This window comes from Balaenoptera ricei, chromosome 9, assembly GCF_028023285.1.
Source record: "Balaenoptera ricei isolate mBalRic1 chromosome 9, mBalRic1.hap2, whole genome shotgun sequence".
In the NCBI taxonomy this organism is placed as follows: domain Eukaryota; kingdom Metazoa; phylum Chordata; class Mammalia; order Artiodactyla; family Balaenopteridae; genus Balaenoptera; species Balaenoptera ricei.
The window spans coordinates 68,725,952-68,738,026 of record NC_082647.1 but is presented as its reverse complement, the minus strand read 5'-3'; the positions used below and the strand labels follow the sequence as shown (position 1 = coordinate 68,738,026).

General features: G+C 34.2%; 1 protein-coding gene across 7 annotated transcripts in view; it reads left to right on the top strand.

Annotated features, from left to right (window-relative positions):
- DGKB (diacylglycerol kinase beta) overlaps nucleotides 1-12,075 on the top strand; it is a 639,765-nt gene that overhangs the window by 181,952 nt on the left and 445,738 nt on the right. The gene's annotated exons all lie outside the window — the stretch shown is intronic.

Here is a 12,075-nt window from a genome sequence, read left to right as displayed (position 1 = left end):
AACATATTGAACTCTATGTAATAGTATGGTATATGATGAAGGTCGCATATCAAATCTGGTAAGGGCTAGTGGAGATTAGGGGTGTTGAGATTACTGTATAACCATATGGGAAACTAGATTAAGATAAATTCTGCTTTATACCTATTCCAAAATAAATCAAACATGGATTGAAGATTTAATTTTTGCCTTTAGAAGGCCTTTTTATCTTTCTTCCTAAAAAAGAGAAATAAAAGGTTGACAGCCTTGGTCAATCAAAAATTTCTTTAGAAAATGGTAAAGACCAAACTTTACAAATCAAGATAAACATAAGCATTATAACAAAAAAGCCCTGTTTTATAATATTAATGCAAATAACTAAAAAATAGTTTTAAAACTTAAAGCTTAAAAATATTCAAGACTATCAAACTGAAAAATGAAATAAACTTTTTCCATCCATTTTGGCAAAGATTTTTTAAATGGTAATACTCAGTGTTGGCAAGGATGTACAAAATCGGCTATTCTCATTAAACATTGGTAAGACCAAATGGCCCCAAACTGTCATAAAAACTCCCAAGTATACCTTTGTGTTGGTATTTCTGCTTATACCCCGCAAAGAAAGATTGGGGTTAGTGCAGGGCAAATATCCAGATCTGGTTTCATTACAGTAGAAATAAATGCTTTATATCATTCACATCTTCTAAGTTTTAAATTTTGAGTTCAGTAAAAATGAGTCCCTTCACCACTAGACATTTAAGAATAAATTCTACCTTGCAAAGGTAACCTTTGTGGTTTTAATGATTCCATATGAAATGGTGGTGCTCATGAAGTATTTAGATACATGCTTTCCTCTGTTTTACTATTAAATATAACTTGTCTATTCTCAAGTTTCACTTGAAACCTGAGCCAGAATTGATATATATATAACTTTTTGTCCATACAGCAGTTTCATGCATAGTGCAGTGATTTTTGACTCAATCCTGTGTTCATTCCTTAGTTCAACCTGTTTTCCCTTTATATGGAATAAGGATAGTTTAGTTCTGTGGGAGACCTCCATGCCCACTCCTTGCTATCCAGTCTAGATGATAAAATCTATCATTTTAAATTCTGTTCCTAATACTCATAGGAGCTTTCACCAATTCCTTCTCATTTGCCCAAGGAAACCCAAATTCTGGAGGAATACAGCTGATCACCTAGTGTTCTATTCCCTATGACGTTACTCCTATTTCATCCCAACCACCAATATTCTCAAATTATTTCATTTGGTTACCAGTTCTCCAACATCCTTGAGTCATCCAAGGCCTAAATTCCTCCAATTTCTTTCATCTGAGCATTTTCTGCCCCTCTCTCTCCTAGAACTCCCCATTTTTCTCCCTTTATGGCATTAGTCACAATCTAATAATATACTGATCTGTGAGCTTCCAATTGAAAAAACTCAAACAAGGTATAGTCCAACATGCTCATATTAGGTAGCATTTGACAGCACTATAATTTGAGTCCAGTGCTTGAACTTCTCTATTTATACCCTTAGTTACTTGTCTGTCAAAGAACCCATACCAGAGGAAGAATTGTTCTTTCTCCTGTACAGTGTTATTTTCCATATTTGTGTATGATGTGGTCTTTGCCTGCCTCTTAATGTAGCCATAAGTATATGCAGGTGTAAAGATACCTTCACTGTGTCAAATTTCTTCCTTCCTCTTCAACCCACATTATTCTAATTTCTGACTGTAAAATGAGTCTAAAACTATTCTGGCCATCCATCCTAAATCCAACGGCACTCTTTTTAGTTGGATTCCCAAGGAGTAGAACGTGAACCGGGGATTTAGTTATGTGCGATATATAAAGAGAGGAATGTTTCTTTATTAAAAAAAGAAAATCTTTAAGGGAGGAGGAAGCAGAAGAGGAAAGAGGCAGGCTTTGAGCAAAGAAGTGGTCATGGAGAGAGTTTAAGCCTTGGCCTAAACCTTGGGGGCTCTGGCACAAAATCATACCATAGGATTTTTCTTAACTTAAAACAAGGGGCTGGCATTTTGTAACCCGTATCAGTCATTTATTAGCCGTGGCCTCCTGCAGGATAGGTGGTGCTCCCTGGAGAGCCTGCTGCAGTGAACAAAGGCTAATTCTGCAGAAAATGGGACAGATGGGAGTTCTCAGCACTCGACACTCAGAGCAGCTGAGGGTAGATTCCCTGGCCAGGTAACTAAGGATCTGCTTTGGACTACCAGCAGCATCTACTAGACACCCTTTCCAAGAATGATCTTTTTTGAATCCCCTGCAGCATTTGACAGTATTTGAAATGTCTGGCCTCATATGTCTGTCATCTAAGACATTTCTACTAGCTTTTCTTCTACCTCTTTGGCCACACTATCCATATTGCTAAATTCCTAGTCCTATTTCTGTTCTTAAATATGTTTAGGTTTCCATCTTTTAACTCTATTCTAATGTCATTATGCTCTGTATAAATTACCTTATCCAATTTCATGACTACAACTACCACCTTTGAATATATCTAAGCTTGTTCTCCCTTACACCCTCTAGATCCGAATACTCAGCATCATGTTGTAAATTTCCTCTTGGGTATCCAACAGAGATCTGAAAGCCAACATACCAGGAACTGTACTGAACCTGTTTCTTGTTGAACTGTTCCCTGTGCTCATGGAATAATACCACTGTCATTCCTATCACTCACACTAAAATGGGGTATCTCTTTATCTCTAGCACCTAATTCAACTTGACATGTAGTAGGTGCTCAACAAATGTTTCCTGAGTTCATGAATAACATTTAGTCAGCTCTTTTACTCCCAACAGTCATCACTCTTTTTCCTGAGTCAAGAAGAAAATACATCAGACAGTGATATAAATATTAAATACAAATCAAAATGAATATGCAACAGGGAAGCTTATTTTTTTAAAATCATTGATAACCCATGATAATTGAATTTTATTGTTATAGGCTAATAAAATTGAGTTTAAAGTGTATAATGATGAGATAATATTAATGAATGTCAAATTAGCATTGTGTTTAGTTTCTGGAGTAGCATTTGAAGTATTTTATACTTATTACTAAATTTTGAAAAGCTTGTGATTGTTATGTTGTTGCAGTAATATAAAGTATCCAATAGATGGTACTGTAAAATGCCTAATATTTAAAATAAAGTGATATTGCAGGTAGAGAGTTTAAATGAACAGTTCAAAATTCTGGGGAGAATTAAGACATTTTCCTCTGGATATTAAATTATATTTAAAATCAGATTTTTAAGAATATAGCTTAAGTAATACAGTAGTCCATGTGAAATATTATAAATATTCTCTTAATTCTCAGAAAATGAAAACTGATGTTTACTACAAGATGCAATTTTAAAACTGTTGGTATTATATTAGAAATTTTTTTGTTCTTCTTGTGGTGATTACCATTAGTAAATGTGGTGTTTTAGTTAATGTTACTCAGATCACAGCATTTTCAGCAAGCAACTATAGTTGCATGTCTTTGTTACTGAAGTTCTAAAAAAACTTTTCATGTTCAAAATAAATCAGACCTGTCTGCAATAATCTCCCTTCTTGCTTAGCAAGAGTGAGTTCATTATTTCTTCAGTTTTTGGTCTTGCCTAAGACCAATCTAATATCTGAATGAAACATTATACCATTTTGTAAATATAACATACATTCAGAACGTTTAAGAATATACAATTTTATGGAGTTAAAATTTCTTAAAAAAACAAGCAAAACTTAGCAATAATTGACAGATTGGTTGGAGTTTGCTTCTAAAGCATATATTAAAAAGAGCAATTTGTAGATGGCTTAATTTATCTTAGAGCTCATTCAAAATTTCCACTGCATATTTATTTATAAGTATGAATACCAAATTTTGATTACCAGAATAAAGTTCTATAAAACCTACTTCTAAAGCTAAAGATGTCTGAAGAATTATGCAACAACACAGAAGGTTTGAAATTCTCTGTATATCTTACTATACAGAGATGCTACATAGCTTTAAAATTTTTTGCTACTGTTTATGATATTGCTCTTGAATAATGCTGAGTATTCCTTTGTATTATGGTTATTTATTAATTTATTCAATAAAATGTTATTGCATATGACAATATGACAGGTTTAAAGAAACCAAGATAAATAGCTTTTAGGAAGAATGATTTTATGTGAATCAGCAGCTTCCCATGGGACATGGATCATATATCCTATGGCTTCCTTATGCATTTACTATTTTTTCCATGTTTTGTGTAATTGGAATGTGTGGTATGATACCATGCATACTGTTAAAAAGAATATATTCTTAGGTGCATAGGAATCTTCTGCTTAAAGAAAATATGCGATTGAAATAACTTGATCTAGCCTGAGTAATTGAGGCTATTTTCTCAATTATAAAAAAAAAAGTAGTTAGTGCTTTGGTAAGTCTAGACTTTCCCAACCATCATGTCCTAAGCCAGATCAGAATAAATAGGTCAGACTTGTAATAAAAAGGTATGAGATGAACAACTAATTACCTGAATACTTCAAGTAAAAATGACTTTTGTCCACCAAATATGTTCCATTTGATGGTAACAAATTTGTAGATTCATCAGGGAGTGGTGGGGCCTTTGGAATTTTACCCAGATTCTTTAAGATGTTTGTATTCATTGTGTATTATGTTCTCTTCAAAAACAATGGCACACACTGACTCATTTACTCAGATTTCCTAGCATACTGGATATATGTAACATTACATGGCAAAGTTCCTACTTGAGCTAAATGGGTTTAAATATAAACTGTGCATGCAGATCTCAAGTGATAGTCTCTTAATAGATATCAGATACTCTTTATCGCTGCCCTCTTTTATTTCAGTAACATTTTAATTAATTCACACTGATTGAATAAATGTACATTGAGACTTGTTTCCTAATGAGGGCGCATTTAGAGGAAAGGTTTTGCATCATTCTGATATCCTGTGGGTAATTATATTCTAATTATATGGTCGGGGGAAAAGAGTCTATAACTCAGTACTGATACTGTTCGTTGGACCCAATTAATTACATACACATAATGAAAGTTCATGATAAGGTTGACTGGCAGTCAGTGTAAAATTTTAACTCAATTGAATCTAAGCCTAATGTGAGTACAGAATTGGACTTTAACCCGGTTAGAAAATGCTTTGGTGTGAGATCAGTGGATATTTAGAGGGGCGAAGGATGAGAACAAATCTCATTATAACTTATTAGTTTTTAAATTCAAGGTCTTTTCCAAGATTGATGAAAATGAAAACTTAGCAGCATAATACTTTAATTCTAAATATTATTTTTAATATTCTTTCATTACCTTCAGTGATTTTTCTGTATTTTAGAAAGCAGTGGTACACTAACGATACAATGGTACATTTCTAGAACAGGTTCGTATATTTGTTGAGAGAAAAAATAGGCATAGCAGGGAGTATTATTGATTCATTTTATGAATGTAAATTCAGTAGGTACTAATCTATTCTATTAGGGTGCTTTTTTTTTCAAACCACCCACTGCATTTGGACTCCTGTGCCCAAAATTCACAAACAATTATATATACACACACATACCCATAAATAGGTAACTCTTAATTATCTATTTGTAAAGTAAGAGTTCCAAAGAATAATCTGAAAAAATAATAAGACATGTATGTTTCATTTTGAAATGCATTTTGGAATTATTTGAATCTGATATTTAAGAATTTTGCAGTACTTCAAACACAAAACTAAAGCCATGGTCTAAATATTGACTCCCATCCTTCCTTTACTCGTTGTTTCCTTTGCTCAGATTTTGGAAGAGACGGTCTCTAAGATTAAGGACACTGTCTTCTTCCAACCCTCTTCTCTTCTAAGCCTCTCCGCTCCCCCTCTCCTTTTGGTTCATTGCTTTCTGGCTTTGATCTCTTCTCCCCACCCCCTCCCTTTCCTTCCTTCTGTCTCTTCTAATAGCCCTCACATAGATGCTTTCATTAAAAGATAAATCTGCTGGGTCCCTCCTTATTAGCAACAAAAATATTTTCAGATGAAGAAAGTGCAGTCAGTCCTTTCTTGATGAGCCCTAAGCAGGCAGTGGAAATATTTGGGTTCTACAGTTAATAAAACAATTACCATTTATTGAGAACTTATTTGCTAGACATCCTTTTAATTCTAAAGGTGGGTATAATTATGATACTGCCTCTACATTTGAAGAGAGTAAAAAGCTTAGAGAGATTAAGAAATTTACCTAGAGTCACACAACCTGCAAGTGTCAGAAGCAATACCTGCCTTACACTGAATCCCATGCTTTAAACTTATCTTTTATGTTTGTGCTGCCACCCCCCCACCAAAATTGGTGAGGTATGAAATAAATTTAGGGGATCTAGACCTTCAAAAAAGGAATGGGAAGAAAAATAATGAAGTAAAGTAGAGGAGAATGGAAATGAAAAAAGAGAATAATAGATCAGAGAGTGGCGTGCACTGCGTAAGTTGTCTTTGTGAAATTATTTTACAAGTGTGTAAATATACAAATATTTATTGTGGATCACAGCCAGAAAGAAATTGAAGAACACTTCCGTAACCATATTGGCTTCTGATAATTTTACGAGACCTAACCAAGTAGGATAACATTTCTAATGGCTTTATTTCACTAGATAATCAAGTAGGCAAGACAATAACATTATTCTTGCTGATTGCTTTTATATGTAGAAATCTGTGTTTGAAATGATTTTAATATCGCTATTAGACATATTTTTAACATTTTTATTGAAAACATTTGGCACCACTTAAGTCTCCAAATGTCCACTGTACTTTCCCTGACGGTTCAATGTGCTTTCTTTCTGGACAGAGGCGTGAATGTTGAGGGAGCTATTAAAGGAGGGAGCCTCACACGCCCTTTTCTCTTCAGTATCTCCTGAACAAAACTCTGCAAATATGCATAAACAATCACATTAACAAGAGTAAGAATAGAACATTTTTGTGAGCAGTTATAAGAGTAGCAAAATCATCTCAGTTAAAAATGTTTTTTATCTTTAAATTTATGTCGGTGCAAGCTTCAAAATTTGGCTCCAGTGAGAAGTGGTTAGGCAAAGGATGCTGGATAAGATTACAATATGTGTGTTTTCTAAAACAATTTTTTATTGAAGTATAGTTGATTTACAATGCTGTTTTAGTTTCTGGTGTATAGCAACGTGATTCAGTTATATATATATATATATATATATATATATATATATATATATATATATATATATTTATTCAGTTATATATATTCATTATGTATAATGAATATATATATTCAATATATGTATTCTTTTTCATATGCTTTTCCCTTATGGTTTATTGCAGGATTTTGTTTTAAAGTCCTAAAATAGCATTTTTATTTCTTAATTTTTTTCCATTTTATTATTTTTTTAACATCTTTATTGTAGTATAATTGCTTTACAATGTTGTGTTAGTTTCTGTTGTATAACGAAGTGAATCAGCTATATGTACACATATATCCCCATATCTCCTCCCTATCCCACCCCTCTAGGTGGTCACAGAGCACCGAGCTGATCTCCCTGTGCTATGCAGGTGCTTCCCACTAGCTATCTATTTTACATTTGGTAGTGTATATATGTCCATGCCACTCTCTCACTTCGTCCCAGCTTACCCTTCCCCCTCCCCGTGTCCTCAAGTCCATTCTCTACGTCTTCATCTTTATTCCTGTCCTGCCCCTAGGTTCATCAGAAACATGTTTTTTTTTAGATTCCATACATATGTGTTAGCATACGGTATTTGTTTTTCCCTTTCTGACTTACTTCACTCTGTATGACAGACTGTAGGTCCATCCACCTCACTACAGATAACTCAATTTCGTTTCTTTTTATGGCTAAGTAATATTCCATTGTATATATGTGCCACATTTTCTGTATCCATTCATCTGTTGATGGACACTTAGGTTGCTTCCATGTCCTGGCTATTGTAAATAGTGCTGCAATGAACATTGTGATACACGTCTCTTATTGAATTGTGGTTTTCTCAGGGTATATGCCCAGTAGTGGGATTGCTGGGTCGTATGGTAGTTCTATTTTTAGTTTTTTAAGGAACCTTCATACTGTTCTCCACGGTGGCTGTATCAATTTACATTCCCACCAACAGTGCAAGAGGGTTCCCTTTTCTCCACACCCTCTCCAGCATTTATTGTTTGTAGATTTTTTGATGATGGCCATTCTGACCAGTGTGAGGTGATAACCTCATTGTAGTTTCGATTTGCATTTCTCTAATGATTAGAAATGTTGAGCATCCTTTCGTGTGTTTGTTGGCAATCTATTGCAGGATATTGAATATAGCTCCCTGTGCTGTACAATAGGATCTTGCTTTTTATCTATTCTATATATAATAGTTTGCATCTGCTAGTCCCAAACTCCCAATCCAACCCTCCCCGCACATATTTATTAGATATGTCAAGGACCAGTTGAAAAGAAAAACAATTTATGTTTCTTCTAATTGATACACTTGTCATACACTGAAATAACCTTTGATTAAAGATGTTAATAAATGCAATAATAGTATAAAAATCACTTCTGATCCATTTCCTTTTAAAATTTGTATTGTGTTCAGATGTGTGACTGTACACACTTAAGGATGTGTGAAATCATAAAAGGTTAAAGAAATTATGAAGCTTCAATGTAAAAATAAAATTCATGGAAACCAAATATGTATTTAGTTTCTATACCTAGAGATGTCCTGGATACATTTTATTATCACGTGTGAGGAAGAAACAGCTTCCCCTCTTAGACTGAGGCAGTGCACCATTTTAGGAAGACAGTTGTTCTTTTCCCAAACCTGCTTTTCTGTCTCTCACTTTTTTTAATGCCAGGGATATCCAGTTATATAAGGAAAAGAAGCTGCTTTAAATAGTTTTATTTGACCAGTTTATGTTTATCATGACACTGGAAGTTATTGTCTTCAGCTACTCCATACTGATATCCAAGCCTGTCAGAACAGGTAATACTTTGTGGTTTTTAAATATTTAGAGTGTTCATCAACATTTAAACTAATTTTATTTCCAACTTGCTTAAAAAATGAGACATGGCTGAAAAGAAACTTTTAAAAAAAAGTTCTTGTTGAACCCTGCTGTTCTTTTAATAAATGAAGCCTGCAAAAGGAAGCAATAGATTTGGATTCTGCCACTAACTTAATTTTCTTGGCTAGTCATCTAAACTTTCTGATTCTCAGTTTTCCAATCTGGAAAATGGGATTTCTTGTTTTACTGGGAGGATTAAATGAGACCATAAACATGAAAGCAATTTTTTAAAAATATGAACATCTTTATATAGGTAGAAGGTATAATTCTGTTAATTTTTCTTGAAATAACTGATGAGCCTTTTAATGTGAGTACTATACTCGTATTATAGTTAAACTAAGTCAAACCTCTAATAATCTCTCCATCAAAGATTTTTTTCTTTGTCCTATGACAATTTGAATTAAATTGTCAATTTAAAATGATTACATGTTAGGAAATATGAAGACAAGAGATATCTCAATACTTAAGAATAATAGGACTTTTAAAAATTCTTGATATTAGGTTAAACTTAATAAGTGCCCTGAAGGCAAATGCATCTTTTAAACTAATTATCTGTACTGTGTATTCTATTTAATATTAAAATGATACTGATTAAATAAAATCAATCACATTCCTCTGTAGTCACACCTCACATTTGATTAAATAAAAAAATACACACTTCCTATGTTAATTCTGATTAAAAATACATTACATTTAGAATTACACACTCGTGATAATTTTCAAAAAACTGAAACATTTACTCTGTTCATCCTTGATATTTAAAAATTATACACGGAAGAATGAAAAAGAAGTATGTAATTTCTGAATTTGTTTTCTGTCAACCTGCTTCTTTTTCTTTTGCCCAGATGCCGTGGTTTTCGTATTGTAACTCAGGGTTAGGCTACTGAAGAGCAGGTTAATTTAATGTATACTCTTTGCCTACATATGTTGATTGAAAGTGAGCTCATATATATGTTCTTCTCATCCCCCTTATTCTTGGAATGAATTTCTCGTGTTGCTCTCAGACGGCTGAGGATTACTGGAGAAATTCTCAGAGCTGGTGGCTTTCTCTCTTACATATTTATTACTTCTAGTTCCAGCTGAGCCCTTAATTTCACTTGATCCTGTTACTCATCAGCTGCTTTCCCATTCTCAGAGAAGTAGTGACAAAATCGCTACTATTTTCTTACTTTCTTCATCTTGCTACCTCTCTGCCAATTTCGCGCTCTCTCCGTAGATAACTCATATCACCACTACTCTGAGAAAAACGAAGCCTGCAAACATGAATATCTGTAAATTACAGATTCTCTATGAAAGTGGTAGCAAAATGGCAGCCAGGCTTCAATTTCATCCCATCGTGTTTCTGTGGGGGATGCCTTACAGTGGGATTTTTATTATCCAACTTGGCACAGTCTTTGCCTTTTGTGGCATTGGGCCCATTTGTATTACCGTCTTGGCCCCTGTACATTTTTGCATTTGAAACCCCTGTGAATACAAACTCAGAACTCTTTTTCCATCATTAGACACTCCCTCAAAATGAACAGATTTGGAAAAGGCTGATACCTGACTATATGATCTTCTGCCTCATCTGAAACATTATTTTTTTAAGGAACCCCTTTTATCGTTTATCTTGAAATGGTCCCTCTCTGTCTCTCTCTGCTTCTTTTTCCCAGCAACCTAGATGCTTACCTATATTTCTTTATAAGATGTTACGGAAAAACCCGAACAACGTTTTTGGCCAGCCCAATACGCACACACACACACACACACACATATTTTATTTCGTTGTAGAAACATTTTTGCACTCTTTTAGGAATAAGTGGATGTATAAAAAAGTTAGAAAGGGAGATCAGTTTTTCTCCCAAATTTCATTACAAAAATTCTCAAACAAAATACAGTGAATACAGTATATCCCGAACCTATATGAAGTAATTATTATTTTTCAATCATTCTTTATATATATGTATATATATATGACTATGTATGCATGTATATACATTTTTACAATATACACATAATATATAATTTATTAAGTTGGACCTTTTGAAAGTAAATTGCAGGTAGTAAGACACATCAGCAGGCACATTATAAGAACAATTTTCTATACATTTACAATACTATTATCACACCTGAAAATATTAACTATTCCACAATATCAGTAGTTATTCTTTCTATATTCATATGCCCATAATTAGCTCAAAAGTATCCTTTATTGATTTATTTTATTTTATTTTTTGGTGGTAGTGGTGGGGTGGACAGGAGCTATTTGAAATTCTTGCACCACAATTGGTTGTTAGTCTGAATAATGTGGTAACTATAGTCTTTTCACTTGGCTTTCTATTGACTTGCTCTGTACAGACATATGCACAGTGAGCGTTGACGCTTCCCAAGGTAGAAGGCATCTGAGACTCATGCCCTAGAAACTGCCTGATGGGCATCTTAGTTTGATTGCTTGAGAGTCCCTGGTCAATGGCATAGGATAGGATAAGGCACTTAATCTGGATGTGAGGAGATCAAATATTTGTGTATTATGATAAAGATGGAAGGGCTACATTCATGTCTTTAAATGTTTATTTAGGTCTAAACTTCAACCAAGAAATAAGAAAGAAAGAAGGCTGACCAGCTTTGAGCTGGTCCCCACTGAAGCAAACGCAGACATTTCCCCCACCACCCTTTGCCCCAGGTGTTGTATAGACTGGCTTGGACTCAGAAGTCGAGAATATTACTGACATCAGAAGCTTTCAACGAAAGTTCCACCAAACCTGTTGTCAGTGCATCTGAGAAACAACAGCAATGGCCCTCATAGGCTTCTCCTGTTAATGGGATAGTTGACTCAGGTTCATCCTCCCAGACTTCATGATTTTTTTTACTAAAAATCTGTTGCTGCAGTATTTTTTACTATATTATGGAAATATATTCTAAATGGAGTTGTATTCCTGGACACTAATTTTCTCTAGGGTCTGTTCCACTTTTGGGTGCATTGGATCCTTTTACTCCATCTCTGTACAAGCAGCCATGAAGCCTCACATGGAGCTATTTATTCTTTTGGGTTTTGTTCCCTTCCCTGGAGTTCTACTGGGTAAGGGAG